Genomic DNA, 18276 nt, shown 5'->3' on the forward strand with positions numbered 1-18276 from the left:
CCACATGTCCCCTCCACGGCCCCCACCCCGTCCCCACGTGGCCCCTCTGTGACCCCACCCCGTCTCCACAGGTCCCCTCCACGGCCCCCACCCCATCCCCACATGTCTCCTCCACGGCCCCCCCCCCGTCCCCACGGATCCCCTCTATGGCCCCCACCCTATCTGCATGTGGCCCATCTATGACCCCATCCTGTCCCCACGTGGCCCCCACCCCACCTGTATCCTCCCAGGCCAGGCCAGACCCCAGCCTCCTTAGGAAGCATCTGTCCTCCCTGACTCCTAGCCAGGATGCCCCTCATTCTGCCCCGTCACTGGCAGGTGGGGAGCACCCCTCGGCCGTGTGGCCACAGGACAGCCTTGCTAGCCAGGGAGGGTTGCTTGCCTGTCCCCGCTGCCTGCCCCGGGCTCCAACGCCACATCTGAAAAACTGGGGCCCCTGCGAGGCCCCCGCAAACAGAGGCACCCCACGCGTGGGAACGGCAGTCCCAGCCGCCTATAGAGCCCCGAGACAGGGCCGACGCGGGGCCCGCACCCCCCACCCCCAGCCATCTGGGTGCCCACACACCAGGAGGGGCAACTTCCTTCAGTTCTAAGAAACGAGGCCCAAGAGCTCCATCCTGACCCCCACTCACAAACACTCGTCTCCTCCGCTCGGTCACAAGGGCCGTGACGAGGCCCCTTCCCCCACCAGTAAACACTGACGCAGCAGACTGACCATCGCAGGAGGGGACCCGGGCCATCCTGGGCTGGACCCCTTCTAGTCACCCCTGTGGCCCCAATTCAAGGGCACTGAGAACGTTCTGGCACCCGGAAGTCCCCCTACCTGGGTGGAGGGCTCAGGCAGCTGTCAGAGGAGGACAGAGCGGGCAGGCCACCCCTCTGGGAAATGGCGCCCTTCCCTGGGTGGCGGCCCCGCTGAATTCCAGCAGGACGCTCGGGGCATTCAGGGCGCTTGGGGCCGAGAGGCCTCTGTCGCTCCTGCCGCCCACTGCAACAGGGGTGGCCCTGGCCTCGTGGGGGGCGGCCTGGCTGGAGGACCCGGCTGGAGTGCCTCCCTCCTCAGGGAGCCGGGGGCAGTGGCAGCAGCCACCTTCGCCCCCCTCCCCTGCCTGTGGCCCGGGGCCACGTGGCCACAGGAGAGCTGGGCTGACCTTGCCACGCAGGGTAGGATAGGCTGGGTCAGGACAGGGCCGGCCAGATCCTCACCCCGGAGAGACGGGGTCCCGCGGGGCCCAGGGAGGGGGGCATGACTAGGGGCCTCATGTCCCCCGGAGACCACTCCCTGCCGCCCCTCTGCCCACGCTGGGGGGAGACCAAGCCCTGGGAAGGAGGGACAAATTTAGCTTCCCCACCCTGGGCCAGGGTGCACTTGTGAAATATGAAAACAGCTGGAGGTACCCGATTAAGCTGCCCTCTCTCCCTCCTGGGCTGGGGCCCACTCGAAGGGGGTGGGGGGAGACTCTGGAGCCACCCCAGGAGCCCCCCCTGCCCGGCCCTGCCCCTTCTCATCTGCCAGCCTCTTACCCCGGCCACCGGCCTCCGTCGTGGCCCACGGCCTCCTTCCCCTGGCACCTGGGCCCGCCCGGAGAACTGTGAGTCAGGTGGCCAGGAGTTTTGCTTTGAGTCTAGGCTTGGCTTTGCACCCACGTAAGACAGGGCCTCTGACCACGTGGGCTTTGTGCACTTCTAGAAGGAAACAATGGTAACACAAGCTTCCTGGGGCTGAGTTCAGGCCTCGGCTGGGAGAAGGGCTCGGCTGATCGGCGATGCCCCAGCAGCCCCGTGGGAAAGGGCTGTCGCAGACCAGCTCCTGGAACAGGAACTAAACCGGAAACACCCAAGCCTCGCGAACCAGCACGGCATCCCCGAGGGGGGTGCTGAGACCAGCAGATCTGCGGCTCATTTTACTATCAATGTGGGAACACGCACAGAGAGGCGAGGGCACCCGTCCAAGGGCACACAGCTAGTTGGGGACGAGAGCCCTACCCAGAAGTCTGGCTCCAGCAACCTTGCTCATGACCCCTGCCCTCAACCTGGCCCGACCCTCCTCAGCCTGCAACCCCACCTGCACACCAAGCATCCTGCCTGGAAAGCCCCTTGCCCAGCCCTTTCTTTTCCCGCCACCCCGAAGCCCCCACCCGCGGCGAGGGCCCCCCTGCCCTCTGCAGATCTGCCGGAGTCCTTCCCCCCAACACCTGCAGGTCCTGCCGAGGCACACGGCTCCTGTCCCGTCGTTTCCTGCTCTGCAGCTCGGCACTGCCCCACACCCCTGCTCCGTCTCCCGCTCCGTCCACGCCCAGCCAGCCCACCTCTGCTGTTTGGCAGCTGTGTGACCCTGGACAGGTGTATTGCCCATTCTGAGCCGCTGTTTCCTGCAGTGTGTGGGAAGAAGCCTGCAGGGTGATCCAGACACACCGGGAGCTCGAGAAACAGCCGCGGGTTGCAGTCGGCCAGGGGTCGCTCAGAGCAGGCGACAGTGGAGGCATAAGCCAGGCCTTGGCCCAGGGGTAGCAACGGTCACTGGCCCGTCCCCGGCTCGTTAGCAGAACCCCCGCCCCGCATCCTGGTCTCTCCAGGAACGAGGCGCCTGCAGGCTGAGACAGACCCGTGTCCCATCACAGGAGGAAGCTTTGGAATGCCCCAGCGGCTTGGACGGGCCCCCTGCTTCCTCCTCTAGATGTCAGCTCTCCCAGGGCTCGGTCATTGCTGCATCCCCAGAGCCCGGGAGCGTTCGCTCGGCACACTGAGGTGGCAGCTGCTCCCTGTCTGCACAGGTGACCGGCACAGTCCCTGGCTCTCTGGAAGAGCCTCCACCTCGGGGACCGCCAGGAGGGGGTGGCCGTGGAGCCCGGTGCCAGTGACCAGACACTGCCTCTCACCCACGGGGCTGCCAGGCACCCCTGACCTCTCTGTCTCCTCCAACCCTCCCCTCCCAGGCCCTGTTTCTACCCCGAGGGGTCACACTTCCACAGGCCAGCGTGGCATCATTGGAGGCGCCTGCTCTGTCCTCTGGAATCTCCTCTTCCCCAGACAAGCCCGTGAGCTCCTTCAACCGTGCTCTGGATGGTTGTTCCCAAACCATCATCCCTCCCAGCCACCCTCCTCTAGACACCTCTACTTTCCTAGAAGGAGATGCCCCTCAGGTGTGTCCCCCAACCCCCATGCAGACCCTCCGGCGCTCTGGACGCCTGCTCTGGGCCTGGAAACGCACTAACTGCCTGGGGTTCCCCCCCCTCCAAAGTCACTGACACCAGCTGCTTTGCCGACACTCAGTCCGACTCCCACAGTATGTTCCTCCCTGCTCTGAGGTCCCCTGCACATCCCACGTGACTTCCCCCAAGCCGGCCAGCCATCCCTCACTCGCTCCAGAAACATCCATCAGCGTTCCACAGAGCTGTCTCTGCCCCACGGGCTCCGCCCTGCCCCCCACGCCCTCAGCCTGGGGGTTATCTTTCTGACGACGATGCCCAGTGTCTACTGTGTACTTTCTCCGTCCCAGCTCCAGCCTGGGTGTTCTGTATTTATTGACCTCAATCACCCAGGAGCAAGGAAAGCAGGCTGCACCCCTACTCTCCAGATGCTCTCACAGAAGCACAGAGAGGGTAGGTCACCTGCCCTGGGCCACACAGCTGGGAAGTGCAGACCGGGTCCGAGCCCACTCTCGTCCCCACCAGGCAGCCCTGCTCTCCAGGAGGTCCCCTCTATTGGGGGACAGACAAATAAACCAGCTTTTACCCCCTAGTGTAAAGGGCGCCGTGAAGGGGTGTGGATCACGGCCAGCGTCAGCACAAGGGTGCGCGAAGGCCCAGATGACCGTTGTCATTTGCAGGTCTCCCAAGCTGACACTGAGCTTGGGGGCCCGGGGAGAATGGGCACCGACAGGGTGGAGCTCGGCCAAGGACAGGCCCTGGCAGCCTTTAGGTCAGGGACAGCAGGAATAGCAGGGTGGGCCGGAAAAGGGACGGGGCCCTCTGGAGGCCACACAAAGGGCCCTGAGCCTGTGGACTACGGGGAGCAAGATTCAGGGCCCAGCTCTAGCGGGGACGCAGCAGGACGTTCGAGGAGAAGGTCATCCTGGCAGGCACACGTGGGCCCGGCGAGCCCAGAGGCAGGCGGTCGGCGAGGCAGGCCTTGGCGGGGTCCAGACGAGCTGGGAGCGCATGGCATAACGGACCGTGCCGACAGAGGGGCAGGGGGATGAGGACATGTGTCCCGCCTCCCCTTCCAAGCCGGTTCACGCCGGTTCACGCGCTGCGACCAGCTACAGGTTCAGTGCCTTTAGCCTGCACATGTGGGGCCTCTGTTTTCTGGCCTGTGCAGCGGGGATGGCCACACCTATCGACCACGACTGAGCCACACAAGAAGCTAAGGAGGGTGATGCCTGGCCTGGGCAGGCCGTGCCTCCTTGGCAGGAAGTGGAGAGAGAGAGAGTTCCCAGCAGGCCAAGGGGAGGAGGCAGCCGGAAGGAAGCTGCTTCTGCCCCCACCCAGCCTGCCCCCCCACCCCCACCTGGGGCCCTTTGGGTCACTCAGGGCCCCCCAGGGGCAGAGGGCTCTGCAAAGTGCCACCAGAAGGGGCTGGTCTTCCTTGCCCATCAGGGGAACCACGGACACGGCCTCCCTGTCTGCCCTCTGTGCCCCCAGGGCACCCCACTCCTGGGTGCCAGGTGGAAGGCAGCGGGGAGGGGGCTCTGTCCCCCCCAGCAGGTGGCTGCTGTGTGGCCGGGAGGCCAGGACAGGACCCCACGCTCAGGCCTGAGAGAGGCAGCCAGGCTGAGCCCAAGCCTACCTTGGCGGAGCCTGGGCCCCGAGGGTGGGTCGGGGTCGGTGTGGAGGCGGAGGCGGCTGGGAGGCCCAAAGCAGCTCGTGGCTGGGCAGGCAGGCGGTGGAGGCAGCGTCCCGGTCGCCTAGGCAATGACATTGGAACCAAGGAAGCAGCGTGGCCGGCCCGGAGCCTGGGGCCGCCGGGGCGGAGCGTGGCTGGGAGCCCTGGGGCTGGCGGGCAGCACCATGGCCTCCGCACGCACGGCGACCTGGGGACAGGCCCCTGGCCGCAGGAAGCAGAGCTGGAAGCTGGGCTCGGAGTGGGGCTGTGTCAGCCACACCCGCACGTCCCCCTGTAGTCCTCATCAGAGAAATTCCCACACGCACACAGAAACAGAGAGCACAGTGCAACCAGCCCGTGAACCTACCCCCGGCCTCCGCGGCAGGCTGCCCTCCAGCTACAGCGAGTTCCATACACATGACATTCTACCCGCGACGTGTCAGTGGGTGATTCTAAGCGGCGGGTGATTGAAAAAGGACCCACCTTTTTCAACGTTAGGTCCAACCAGGAAGTTGATATTCAACTGTCTTGTGCTGCCAGTACGTGTGGGAGCACACGTACACGCACACACACGGCAAATTCGGGTAATTCAGTGTAATACGCGGCCTCGAGACCGGATTCTGATTTTCCAAGCACGTGGTTTTTGTTTCTTCTTTCTTTCTTTTTTCTTAGCACCTAGATCTTGGGGGTTATTTATTTATTTATCTGTTTTTAATTTAAATCCAGGTTAGCTAACATCTAGGGTATTAATGGTTTCAGGAGAATTCAGTGACTCATCACTTACATATGACACCCAGTGCTCATCTCAGCCAGTGTCCTCCTTAATGCCCATCACCCGTCTAGCCCATCCCCCCACAACACCCCGCCAGCAACCCTCGGTTTGTTCTCTGTATTTAGGAGTCTCTCACGGTTTGCTCTGTATCTGTTTTTATATTGCTTTTCCTTCCCTTCTCCTATGATCATGTTTTGTCTCTTAAATTCCACATAGGAGTGAAAACATATGGTATCTGCCTTTCTCTGGATGACTTATTTCACTTAGCATTATATACTCTAGGTCCATCCACGTTGTTGCAAATGGCGAGAAGTCATTCTTTTTGGTCGCGAGTGATATTCCACTGTATACATAAACCATATGTTCTTTATCCCTTCATCAGTCGACGGACATTTGGGCTCTTTCCACAGTCTGGCTATTGTCGATAGCGCTCCAAGCACATGTTTTTAACAACTGGCCAGAAGGACCCTGAGGAAGCCCAGATTTGGGACCCTAACCTGTGTCACCACTCACTGCCCCTCCTTCCCCCACCACAGGCAGCAGCATAGAAAGCTCAAGCCACCTGACGGGAGAAGGGACCATGCAGACAGGATTAAGGGACATATCCAGGGGCGGAGGCATCTTGTACTGGACGGGGGGACCCAGTATAACCACAGGGTCCTGGTTAGAGGGAGGCAGCAAGTCAGGGGGGCGCACAGGTGCTGACCTGCTGGCTTTGCAGAGGGAGGAAGGGACCACGAGGCAGGAAGTGCAGGCGCCTCTAGAAGCTGGAAAAGCCAAGCAATGCATTCTCCCCCTCGAACCGCCAGGAGCACCCTGCGCCTGCACCTTGATTTTAGCCCAGAAAGATGGATTTCAGGCTTCTGACCTCCGGAACTGTGGGAAAGCAAATCCACGGGGCTCCAAGCCGCTAAATTTGTGGTAATTTGTTACAGCGGCAACAGGAGACCAATCCGGTCTCACGTAACACAAGTTGGGGGAACGTTGTTTGCAGTGGTTTCCTGGAGCAGACCCCGCGGCCCCGTGGAGTCTGGGGAGAAACCCTTGGCGGGGGGGGCAGGGTACCCTGCAGGGTAAGGTCTCCGGGCTGGATGGAAACTGAAGAGGCGGCCGACCCGGGAGCCAAAGCCCTCGCCCTTCAGGGACACAGCACACACGCACGCACACACTTCTGAGGGGCGCTGCCAGGGTGCTCTCGCCTGGACTCCCTGGGAGGGCGGGGTGGGGGTGGGGCCGGCCACCCAGGGCGAGGGGCTCTGCTCCCTGACTGTTCCTGGGGAAGCGTCGGCCTGCAGCTGTGGGCTCCCCGACTCCTGCTGAACACGGACACGTTTCTGCAGAATAGCCCGCGTCCGTGTGCAGCCCGTGTGTCAGGCCTGGGATGGGGCTGCGGGAGTCCTGTGTGCGTGTGCACACGCCTGCAGGTGTGAGGCATCGTGGACACGCAGGGACAGTGGGCCGTGGCGGGAGGGAGGTGTTCCCCGGTCCTGGAAAAGAGGCAAAGCAGCCAGCGGGCAATGCCAGGCTGCCCACGGCCGGCTGTTGACCACAGCAGGTAGGTCCCGTGACCTGCACGTCTGGGAAGCGGCCCTCATTGAAGCCATGCGACCCTGGGAGGGTCCCCCCCAACCCCGGCCCGTGAGATCTCATGGCCTGAGATCTCATCACCAGGGCTCCTGTGGGGGTGACCTCCTGGCACGCCCTCCTTCCCAGCCCATCCCCTGTAGAGAGACGGACGGCCTGACTCCGGAGGCTGGGGCCCTGCCTTCTGAGCTGGGTGGTGGACACACAGCCCTGAACACTTAGGGCTCACAGAACCTTGCCACAGCCCCCGACGTCCATGTCTGAGACCAGAGGTGGGTGGGTGGCCCTGAGTGATGGTGTCAGACGGGCCTCTGGACACAGTCGAGGCAGCGAGAATGGCCACCAGCTTGGGGTGTTCAGTGGGGAGCCGGACAAGCATTCCTACACAACTTCCTGCCACCACAAGACCCTCTTGGAAAGCTCTTCCCGGGACGCTCTTGCCTAGGCCGGGGCCCGATGTTCATCCGCGAGGTCCAGGTGTGAACCTTGGCCCAGGGCCTGGGCGTCTTTCGAGCAGGATGAGAGCAGGACACCACCCGAGGCTCCGTCTGCGTGGCCGCACGCGCACTCTCTCAGGGTCCCGGAGCCCGGAGTGTGGGGAGTCTCGTGGGCCTAAAATCAAGATGGTGGCAGGGCTGCTTCCTCCTACTTCCGGCCTCTTCCAGTGGCCAGGGTGCTCATGTCCCTCGGCTCGAGGCCCCTTCCCGCAGATTCAGAGCCCATGCCTGCAGCCTCTGCTTCCACGGCCACGGCCCCCTCTGTCCCTGACCCTCCAGCCTCCGTGTTACAGGGGCCTGTGTGGTGCCATGGGCCTAGCTGGATGCTCCAGGGTGATCACCACCTCCAGGTCCCCGACTGAGTCACTGTCCCTTTGGCCGTGTGAATAACATGACCAGAGGTCTGGGGCCTTAGGACACGGGTGCCTGGGGGGCCCCCACTCTTCCAGGAGAAGGCCCAGGGTCGGCATTTACTCATTCCTGAGGCGGAAGGTCCCGCTTCTGCTGGGGAGACACAGGGCGCGCCTCTCTGCGGTCGGGCGGGGGGACCTTGGAGGCTGTTTGCTCAGCCGCCCTTCCTCCCTCGCCTCTGCGCCTCCTGCTCCCTCACGTTTACCAGCCACCCCTGCTTCACAAGGACGAGACCCCGGAAACGTGCTCGAAAGCGAAACAGCGGCCGCAAGGCAGCGCACAGGCCGGGACGCCTTCTGCTCCAGCCTGACACCCGGCTTTCTCTGCACGGGGACCGTGTTGAGTGTCTTACAGGCCCTAGTCCCAGGCCCTCACATCAGCCCCACGAGAAAAACTACTAACCCCATCTTACACCCCAGGAAAGGGAGGCGCGGAGGTCGTGCGACTTCTCCAACGTGGGGCGGTTAGAGGCTGGAAATAAACCCCGCACAAATCACATGACCGAGCCGCCTCCTCCAGGCGCACCCGGGCGGCACGCGTACTTCCCGTGTCTGTTTCTGTTTTTCACGGTTCAAGGCCGTCACTGGGCTCCTGTCTCCTGAGCATCAGGTGTCCGACCACCCGCCCTCCTGAGTGCAGGTTTCCAAATGTCGAGGGAAGGGGCTTGCTGGAGCCGTGGGGATGGGCTCTCTTGCCCCCCAGCTGTCCCCCCACCCCATCCCACCATCAAGACCCGTCCCCACACCCCCCCACCCCCATTAACAAAGCCCGCTCCCAGGCCCTCGGCAGGGTGCCAAGGTCCGGTGGGTCCTGGGTGTGGCCCCCACCTGCCTGCTCAGACCCTGCAGGGAGAGGGTGGGCGCCCCCTCACACACGAGCCATGAATGAATGGGCAAATTAAGTCTTCAGTGGAACACAGCATAGCCTCACTTCCGTACGTTTTTGGGAATCCGGAGAGCTCAGAAAACTGGGAGTTCTTTCCCTCCGTCTGGGGCAGACTCCGCTGGGCAGACGCAAACTCTAAACCCACTCAGTGTAAACGTTCATTGGCACTCTGCTGCAGGAACGGGGGAGAGCTGGACTGCGGGGCGTTTCCATCGGACCCGTTGGTGGTGTTTCTAAAATACAAGATTCATGGGTGGGGGGGCCTGGGTGGCTCAGTCGGTTGAGCGTCTGACTTCGGCTCAGGTCATGATCTCACGGTCCGTGGGTTCGAGCCCCGCATTGGGCTCTGTGCTCACAGCTTGGAGCCTGGAGCTGCTTCAGATCCTGTGTCTCCCTCTCTCTCTCTGCTCCTCCCCTGCTTGCACTCTGTCTCTGTCTCTCTCTCAAAAATAAATAAACATTGGGATGCCTGGGGGGGCTCAGTCGGTTACGCGTCTGACTTCGGCTCAGGTCGTGATCTTACGGTCCGTGAGTTCGAGCCCCATGTCGGGCTCTGTGCTGACAGCTGGGAGTCTGGAGCTGCTTCGGATGCTGTGTTTCCCTCTCTCTCTGCCCCTCCCCTGCTCACGCTCTGTCTCTCTCTCTCTCAAAAATAAATTAACATTCAAAAAAATTTTTTAATACAAGATGCAGGTACTGTGCTACTCTTCTAAAGTATTCTTCTTTTAATCTGAATTCTGAAACACCAGTGGCCCCCAGTATGACACCCAGATGAGGGGCCCAGATGAGGGACTGTGGGTGGCACTCTGGGACCACAGTGTTTCTGGGAAGACATTTCTTCCTCTCACCCTACAAAAGCCAAGCTTTGCAAGATCACATGAATAAGTAGCACATCTGGGGTGAATTTGAGCCCCTTTCTAGCCGGTTCCTAAGCAGGGCCACCCTCACCATGATTTTGTCACCTTTTACCATCAAGAACTCTCGTCAATGGAATGGCTTCGAATAGCACGAAATTCGAAAGGTCACAAAGGGCAAAGCACTGGTCCACACCCCGCCTCTTGGATTTGGCAGGGCTGTCCTGGCCACCAGAGAAGGGGGTTGGAGAGACAAAGCAAACGGAGGGGTTTTCACTACAGTAACTGGAAGAAGGAGAAAGTCAGTAACTCAAGCTCTGCTGGTCACTCACACTGATCTGGGGCCAGACAGTCCCGGAAACTCTGGAAAAGCAGCCGGCCAGGGTTCCCAGCCGTTTACGCCGTGCCACTCCCCTTGAGCCTTTCTTGTTTTAAAACATGCTGTCCAGAAATTACTCTCCTACACATTTCACCGTGGAGAGTAGACTCTTTGTCTCATTCTAAATATTTTCAAAGATCAAATCAACCAGAGGGAGATTTGGACAGTGTTCTTGGAATTACCTTGACCTCAATCTTACAATCGTCTTTTCTGTTATTTTCTCTAGAATTCATTAGTTTCGCATTAATCCAATTAGCGTCCTGTTTACCAAATGCCTCGTCCTTACATTTACGGCTTGGTCTGAAAGCTCAGGGAGACGTCCCCCACTCGATGCCTCCTCCCTCATTACTGCCAAATAATTAGTCAAGGAGCATCCCTGATCAAAAATTAAGAACCCAGAAGCAAGTTGAGGCTTGCCTTCCTCCGAAAGAAAAAAAAACCCGACAAGAGATGCCTAATTACAGGGTTTTGCTGGTGGTCGGGGCCAGCGGGAAGCAGAAAACGGCCAGGAAGAGGGAGCGGGCAGTTGAGAAGGTGCGGGTCACAGCGGTTCAACGCGGAGGGCCTCGGTTTACACCCCAATGCCTAGCGGCCCTCACTCCGCTCCCTAACGCAGACCCACATTTGCATAGGGCAGATGCCAGAGCACGCGGTCTGGGGAAGCACCGTTCGGGTCTGTTTATTTAACTGTGCGCCCACACTTATGAGCTTTCCCTCGTGACACCTGCCACCTCTGCAAAAGTGACGCCTGTCTCTGTGGCAGGTGGCCCACAATCCTTACGCCCCCTCTACTCGGCATCGCTTGGTGGGAGGGCAGGACCCACGCCAGGACCCGTCCCCCCACCTCCGCCCGTCCCCACCCAGCCCCGCCAGAGTGTGCACGGCCCAGGTGAGCCTCAGAAGAGACACCTCTGCATCTTGCTCCTGTGGTGCAGACCAATGGAGGAAACGGAACCCAGGAAGTCACCTCTAAAATCCCAGGAAACGGGACAGGAGGGGTGAGGGGACATCCTCCCTGCCCATTTTAAAGGAACCGGTGCCCCCCCCCCCCCCCAGGGAGAAGCCACCTGCCCAATTAGCCAGAGGCTTCCCCAGATGTCCGCCCCCTCCCCCAGGGCTTGGCACCTTGGAGCAGCAGGTGAGCAATTAGAGCCCCTGCCCCCTCCCCACAGGCATCCAGGGCCACAGGGAGCGATTCACCAGCTGGTGCTGGGCGGGCATCAGGGACAGGAACTTCCTGCATGCAGCCACTCTGAGCAGGATCACAAAGGAGAGATGTCCCTGGCTGCACCGGGTTCCCAGCCTGGCCCTGCGCGCTCGGGCCCCGCACCGTGGCTGCTGGAACGGCCGGACGGGCAGTGCCCAGGTGTTCTGTGCCTGCTTGGTGAGGGCGGGAGGGGGCTGGACCAGCCTTCCCTGGGGAATCCTGCCCTCCGGGGATCCCAGGTGAGTTCCCGTGGGCAGCTCACAGGAGGGAAAGGCGAGGGTCTCCCTAGGGAGACGGTGAGGCAGGCGGGCCCACAGCTCCCATACACGTGAACACCCTGGGAACTCCCCTCGATCAGGACGGCCCGCTCAGGCTCTGCCCCCGCCCCTCCCCCGCCAAGCAGTCACAGCCACACCCTGATTTGAGACTTCTGGCCCCCAGACCCAGAGAGAGTAAGTTTCTGTTGTTTAAGTCGCCCGGTCTCTGTAATCTGTTACGGTCGGTGCTCCAGAAAACCACCACAGCTATCAAAGTACTGAAAACGAAAATTTGTGACTTAAATCTGGACGTGTTTCTGTACGCATGAAATGACAAAGTCCCACTGCGGGTCTCATAACTCCTCATTTCAACTTGGTGACAAGCAGAAACGAAATTTTTTAATTTCTACGGCCACTGTGATGCACGGTGAAAACATCGGTGATTCCTCTCACAGAAAAAGTCACAGGCGCCACTCAGATAGGGGTTTGCTGTCACGTCCACAATCGGACGGGATGCTGAAATTCATGCTGCAGAAATGATACAAAGAAAGGTTTCGTCTTTCCCCACCGCAGGTCACAGCATCCCTACATTCCGGTTTAGATGGTCCCGCAGCACCAGGGTCGGGCGGTGTCCTGAGGTCGCAGCCCCGCGGCTCCAGTCCCGGCTGAGCTCTCTGCCCTGGAGCCCCGACTCCTGCACCCTGCTGTTTGTAACCTTGGGCAAGTGCGCGAGTCTCCGACATCTCCACCTCCCCTCTGTAAGCGAGCACCCACTCTGCGGGCTGTGAGGATTACAGGGAAAGAATGTACCGAGCATTCAGCTCAGTCCCAGCTTGAGCCACCGCTCGATGTTAGGTATTATCAGAGGTGTTCAACCAAAACTTGTTGGGCTGAAGTTTTTTTTTTTTTTTTTCTCTTTGGGTCTCTGATTTAGGGCAGCGTGTCCCGGAAAAGAAAGCACTTTTGATGAGCAAATGTCTGCTCTGCGAAGGAATCCTGGTCAGAGTGGGCAGAGGTGGGGGGGGGGGGGGGGGGGGGGGGTGGGGCGGACAGGGGGGACCCATGGAAAGTTTATAACCACTTGTGCTTCTCTCTTGGAGCCCACTTGGCTATGACGTGTCTTTAACTTGAAGCCCAGTGAGCGGAGGGAACTTTTCTAGAAACCAGAATCCACCTTCCTCTACCTAACGCACAAGGAAAGGACTTGCCAGGCGTCCCACGTAACTTGCTTCAGAGGCAACTTGTCAAGGAGACGTGGTTGTGTGTTTTGATGTGTCCTCTGCGTTTGTGAAAGAAATCCGGGCAGGACCTGGACGCACTCGGCAGGGGTAGGCGGGGAGGGGGAGGGGGAACCGGTCCATAAGAAAGCCGGTCCCACCTGGAGAGAAGACCCCTAGGGTGGCGAGGGAGATGCCATGTGCTCCTTTCCCTTTTCTTGCTCTATGAAGGTAATACATCGGAACATGACATATTTTAAAAACATTGACTCGCCACTCCCACAGAAATACCCAAACTGGGAAATAAAGGCATACGTTCCCCTTTCGTGGGGGCCGGATGGAAGAAACCCACTTGGAAAATGTTTCTGCCTTTCTGGCAAACCGGAGGTTCACCGTGTGGGCGACGTCTTTTTTCCCCCTTATTTTATTCTATTTTATTTCATATTTTATTTTATGTTTTATTTTATTTTATATTTTGTTTTATTTTATATTTTATTTTGTATTTTGTTTTTATATTTTATTTTATATTTTATTTTATGCTTTATTTTATATTTTATTCTATCTTATTTTTATTTTATTTTATTTTATTTATTTTTTTTTTAAATTTTTTTTTTCAACGTTTTTTATTTATTTTTGGGACAGAGAGAGACAGAGCACGAACGGGGGAGGGGCAGAGAGAGAGGGAGACACAGAATCGGAAACAGGCTCCAGGCTCCGAGCCATCAGCCCGGAGCCTGACGCGGGGCTCGAACTCACGGACCGCGAGATCGTGACCTGGCTGAAGTCGGACGCTTAACCGACTGCGCCACCCAGGCGCCCCTTTATTTTATTTTTTTATTTTTTAAATTTTTTTAAATTTTTATTTATTTTTGAGACAGAGACAGAGTGCAAGTGGGGGAGGGGCGCAGAGAGAGGGAGACACAGAATCTGAAACAGGCTCCAGGCTCTGAGCTGTCAGCACAGAGCCCGACGCGGGGCTCGAACCCACGAACCGCGAGATCATGACCTGAGCCGAAGTCGGACGCTTAACCGACTGAGCCACCCAGGCGCCCCTGTTTTATTTTATATTTTATATTCTATCTTACGTTTTATTTTATGTTTTATTTTATCTTATTTTTTATTATATTTTATATTTTATATTTTATTTTATTTTTTATTTTATACTTTATATTTTATTTTATCGTTATTTTATTGTTATTTTATTTTATATTTTATTTTATATTTTATATCCTATTTTATTTTATATTCTATTTTATTTTATTTTATCTTATTTTTTATTATATTTTATATTTTATATTTTATATTTTATTTTATTTTTTATTTTATACTTTATATTTTATTTTATGTTTTATTTTATTGTTATTTTATTTTATATTTTATTTTATATTTTATATTCTATTTTATTTTATATTTTGTTTTATTTTATTTTATCTTATTTTATTTTACTTCATGTTAGTGACGTCTTTCATACAAGTATCTAGAGGGTAAATTCCCCTCAAAACTGTCTCCCACGTGGATGAACACGCCGCCCCCCCCCCCCCCCCCCCCCCCCCCCCCAGTTTGTTTCCCTTTTTGTGTCAGAACCCCCCGGGGGGGGGGCGGCCTCTCTCCCCCTTTCCCCAGGCTCTCCACCCCACCCTAGCTGTGTCTTCGCATGCGCTCAATGTTACAAATCCACTCCCAGATGTGGGTGGGGCATACTCTATAAATAAATCCCCAACTGAGGCATCCTGGAGGCAGTGCCCCTGACTGGGGGCCATCAGCCTCCGCCCAAGCCCTGGGCAGATTCCTGCCTGGATGCCAGCCACTCCATTCCCTCCCAGGGGAGACCTGCTGGCCGCCCCAGAGCTGCCCCCACGCCCCGGCTCCTGGCTCTCCCAGCTGGGCAGCGGCACCTGGAACCATCCGCCATCACTTTTGAGCCACTTCGTGAAAGGCAGGCATTGCCTTGTAATTGGGGAGAGGGGATTCGAACCCCAGCATTCTGACTTCCACATCCCCCTGCTTCATCTCTGTCTCAGACTGGCCTTCCCATGGGCTACCCTTCAGAAATTGGAGAGACGACCCTGTTCCCCATGGCCTTCACTAGAAAGACAGCGAGTAGGGCATAAGCACTGCGGACAATCTCCAAGTGCCAGCTGCCGGGCCAGCTCACCTGCGGCAGCCCCGGCCGACAGGCCGCTGAGCAGGCACAGCCCCGCAGCCTCGTATTTTTCGAATCACACGCACAATCCGTGAATTCGCATGTTGCAAAATCTCAAATTGTTCTCAGTGCAATGCCTTTTTATCTTTAATGGGTAAATCAAAAGATGGGTGGCTGGACCTAACAGGAGACCCCAGCCTGGGAATGCGATACATTTCTGTACTCGTCTTCTTCCAAAGGTGATTATGAAGTCTATACAAATAAACAGCACCAAGGAGAGCAAACAGAACCAAACCATTGTGCTAACGGTTCCCAAATGTCCGGTGATTTAATAAACAATCGTTGGGACCGATTGACCTCCGGTCAGAAGTTAACCATGCACTGTCTCCCTGGTCCCTTGCTGGTTGACAATGGTCTACCTGTCACCCGTCTATTTATGTAGCCATGTGCACACTTTCTGCATATCCGGTTAGGGACCAGACAAAAATGCAAGCTGAGTAAGAAGGTAATGATAGCTCCCTCCCTCCAAAGGCTGAAAGGACAGTGGATGCGAGGGAAGGAGGGTAGGGAGTGAGGGAGCCAGGACAGAGGAGCTGCTTCCCCAGGGTGGGCCGGGGGCCTGACTCTGCTCCTCCTGAAACAGGCTCAGAAGACAGACCAGGCACCCTTGGCCAGCTCGGAACCACCTGGACATGTCCCTCTGGAACCCTGGCTCTTTAGTGACTGACCCCATGGATGTGGCTTGGTGGTCACGCCCAGCGCCGGGGTCCAGGGGAAGCACTGGGTCTCAGCCTCGGGGAAGCGGGGAGTAACGCGGCCGGATTTCTACAGCCCTCTTGGGTGCAGACGGAGCGAGAGGGCACCGGCGGGGAGGAGCTTGTCAGCGACAGGGACGCTCACCAACTTCCATCGGCACCTGCACTCCGACCCGGCCTCTTCCCCGTCACCTTCGGAGCCTCCCCTCAGACGCTGGGGTGGAGAGGGGTCAGCTGGAGGTAGGCCCTTCGGGAATCCCAGCGACGCTGTTCCTCCCCCCAGAGCCACTGCTGGCAGGCCCCCCCCTCCCCCCATCTCCTCGCGGGCTGAACTCCGGCCACTTCCCTGCCACCCGCGCGGCGTCCCAGGGGCCGGTCGGACCCCGGAGGGGTGCCCCACGTCATCCTCTCTCCCAGCTCCTGCACGCTCGCCCCCTGCTCGCAACCCCTAGCTTCTGAGCCCGTGTGCCCCACAGCCCCGCGCTCCGGCCCCCGCAGGCCGCGCGGCGCCACGCCCAGGCCCCCTCGCGCGGGCTCGCGGCGCTTCCTACCTGGTGCAGTCGGAGCCCGGGGGCATCGACGCCGGAGCCGGCCCGGCAGTGGGTGCACGGCGGGCACGGGCGGCCCAGGCGGGTTATATGCGCGCGCGGAGGGGAGGCGCCGCGGGCAGGGGCGGCCGCGGAAGTTAGCGCCTGGCGCCGCCGGCCGGGCGGGAAGGCAGCGCGGGCCGCTCAGCGCGGCGGGAGGAGCGCGGGCGGCGGGGCCGGGCCGAGGCCGAGGTGGCCGCCGGCGCCCCGCCCCCCCAGCTGGCCGCGTGCGAGTCGGGGTCCCGGGCGCGCTCTGCCCCGCCTCCTTCCCGCCGCCTTTTGGCGCGCGTCGCCCCTGCGGAGCCCGCTGGGCCGCCTACCCCGGGCCGGACGCAGGCGAGATGGGGACCGCGACCCTCGGCCAGCTTGGGGGCCGCGGGCGAGGGCGCGCGGGAGCGAGGGCGGGCAGCCAAGCAGGCTCCGCGTCCCGACGCCTTGCTCCCCCCGCCCCACCCCACCCCCCAGACGCCGCATTTTCCCGACACCCCGGGCGGCCCTCCCGCCCCCACCGGCGCTGGGCTCCTCCGTGCGCGGGGCGCTCAGACCCCCGGGAGCAGGGGAAGAGCCGTCCTGGTCCGCGGAGTGTCCGCCCTCGCTGCCGGGAGCAGGGGTGAGGGGTGCGGTCCCAGGGCGAGGGGATTGGGTGGGGCCGTTTGCGCCCGTGGGGCTCCAGTGAGACTCTGAGGAGGGCGCGCCATCTATACTGACACCGAGCCGAGGTCACGGCCGCTCCCCGGCTCCGCTCGGCATTACGGACCCGCAGGGACCCTCTGGGAACGACTGTCTGGCCCCAGCCCACACTCATCCTGGGCGGAGGTTGTGTCCCTTGGCCCCTGGGGAGGATCTGGTGACGCAAACACTCCCAGGTCGCGGCGCGCACCCTGCTCCCTCCCTCCCCTGGCCGCCGCCTGCCGTCCCCTAGCGCTGGTTTCTCTTCTTCGCGCAGGTGCGCGTGGGCGTCCACGGCGACACGTGGATCGTGCACTCGGAATTGCTCTCTACACTCAGACACCGGCCTCGGGCCGAGTCTTCCCTCGGACCGGTGTCACCCACGGCTCCACGGGTCTGGACCCACTCTGGGCGGGTCCTTGGCCAGAGAACCCGACCCGCAGGACACGTTTGGAAAGGCTCTCGCGGCGTGTACCTGCCGTGAACTGCGTTCCGGTGCTCTCGGGACCCGTTATCGGCCTCCGAACCGGCGTCCCCAGGCCCGCGTGACCCTCGTGTCAGTGTCGCCTGTGGAACTGCGTACGAGCCGGGCTGGTGCAAACTGGGTTCTCCGGACGTCTGGGTCCGCGTTCACCTGGCGGACCTGGCTCACTTCCACCCACCTTTACTGCTCACCCACTGGTTTAGATTCGCGGGGGCTGGAGACACAAAGACGGATGGAGCTGGCCCGGCACAGAAAAGTCTGGTACCGCCTAGCTGGACGCGTGCACGCATCCCCTGCCCGTGTGTTCCAAAGGGGGGTGGCAGGGGACGTAGGCAGGCTGCAGGCCGGGGGCTGTGAGCACAGAGGTGTGGGGAGGGCCCAGGCTGGGTCTGGGTTCTCAGAAGGGAGGGGCGAGAGTGAGTGTCTGGGTCCGCCGGCCCCGGTAGACTGCGGAGGCTCTGGCAGGGCCTGGTCGGGTCATGGGGCAAGCCTCCTTCGGGGGAAGAGGACCAGGGGTTCCCAGAGGGCGAGAGGACAAGGCACTCGCGGGGGAGCCAGCAAGGTGCGCAAAACCCGCGCTGACATAGGTGCGCGCCGTCCTGCGTGGGCAGGTCCCAGGTCGCGCCCTGCGCTCTCCCTCTCCTCCGCGCGGGTGCAAACGCCAAAGGCATTCTCCCCAGATCTGCGTAGTGCCCGAGGGGAGGCGAGGGCCTCCCTGCAGGCAGGGTTGCCCAATTCAGCCAAAAAGAAA

General features: G+C 59.8%; 1 protein-coding gene across 1 annotated transcript in view; it reads right to left on the reverse strand.

Moving 5' to 3' along the window:
• Nucleotides 1-16477, reverse strand: part of TP73 (tumor protein p73) — a 65491-nt gene extending 49014 nt beyond the window's left edge. Inside the window, exon 1 of the mRNA XM_049618221.1 lies at nucleotides 16337-16477. The gene's annotated coding sequence lies outside the window, so the exon portion shown is untranslated. The remainder of the gene's footprint in view (nucleotides 1-16336) is intronic.
• Nucleotides 16478-18276: the final 1799 nt, after the last annotated feature.

This window comes from Panthera uncia (assembly GCF_023721935.1).
Source record: "Panthera uncia isolate 11264 chromosome C1 unlocalized genomic scaffold, Puncia_PCG_1.0 HiC_scaffold_4, whole genome shotgun sequence".
NCBI lineage: Eukaryota > Metazoa > Chordata > Mammalia > Carnivora > Felidae > Panthera > Panthera uncia.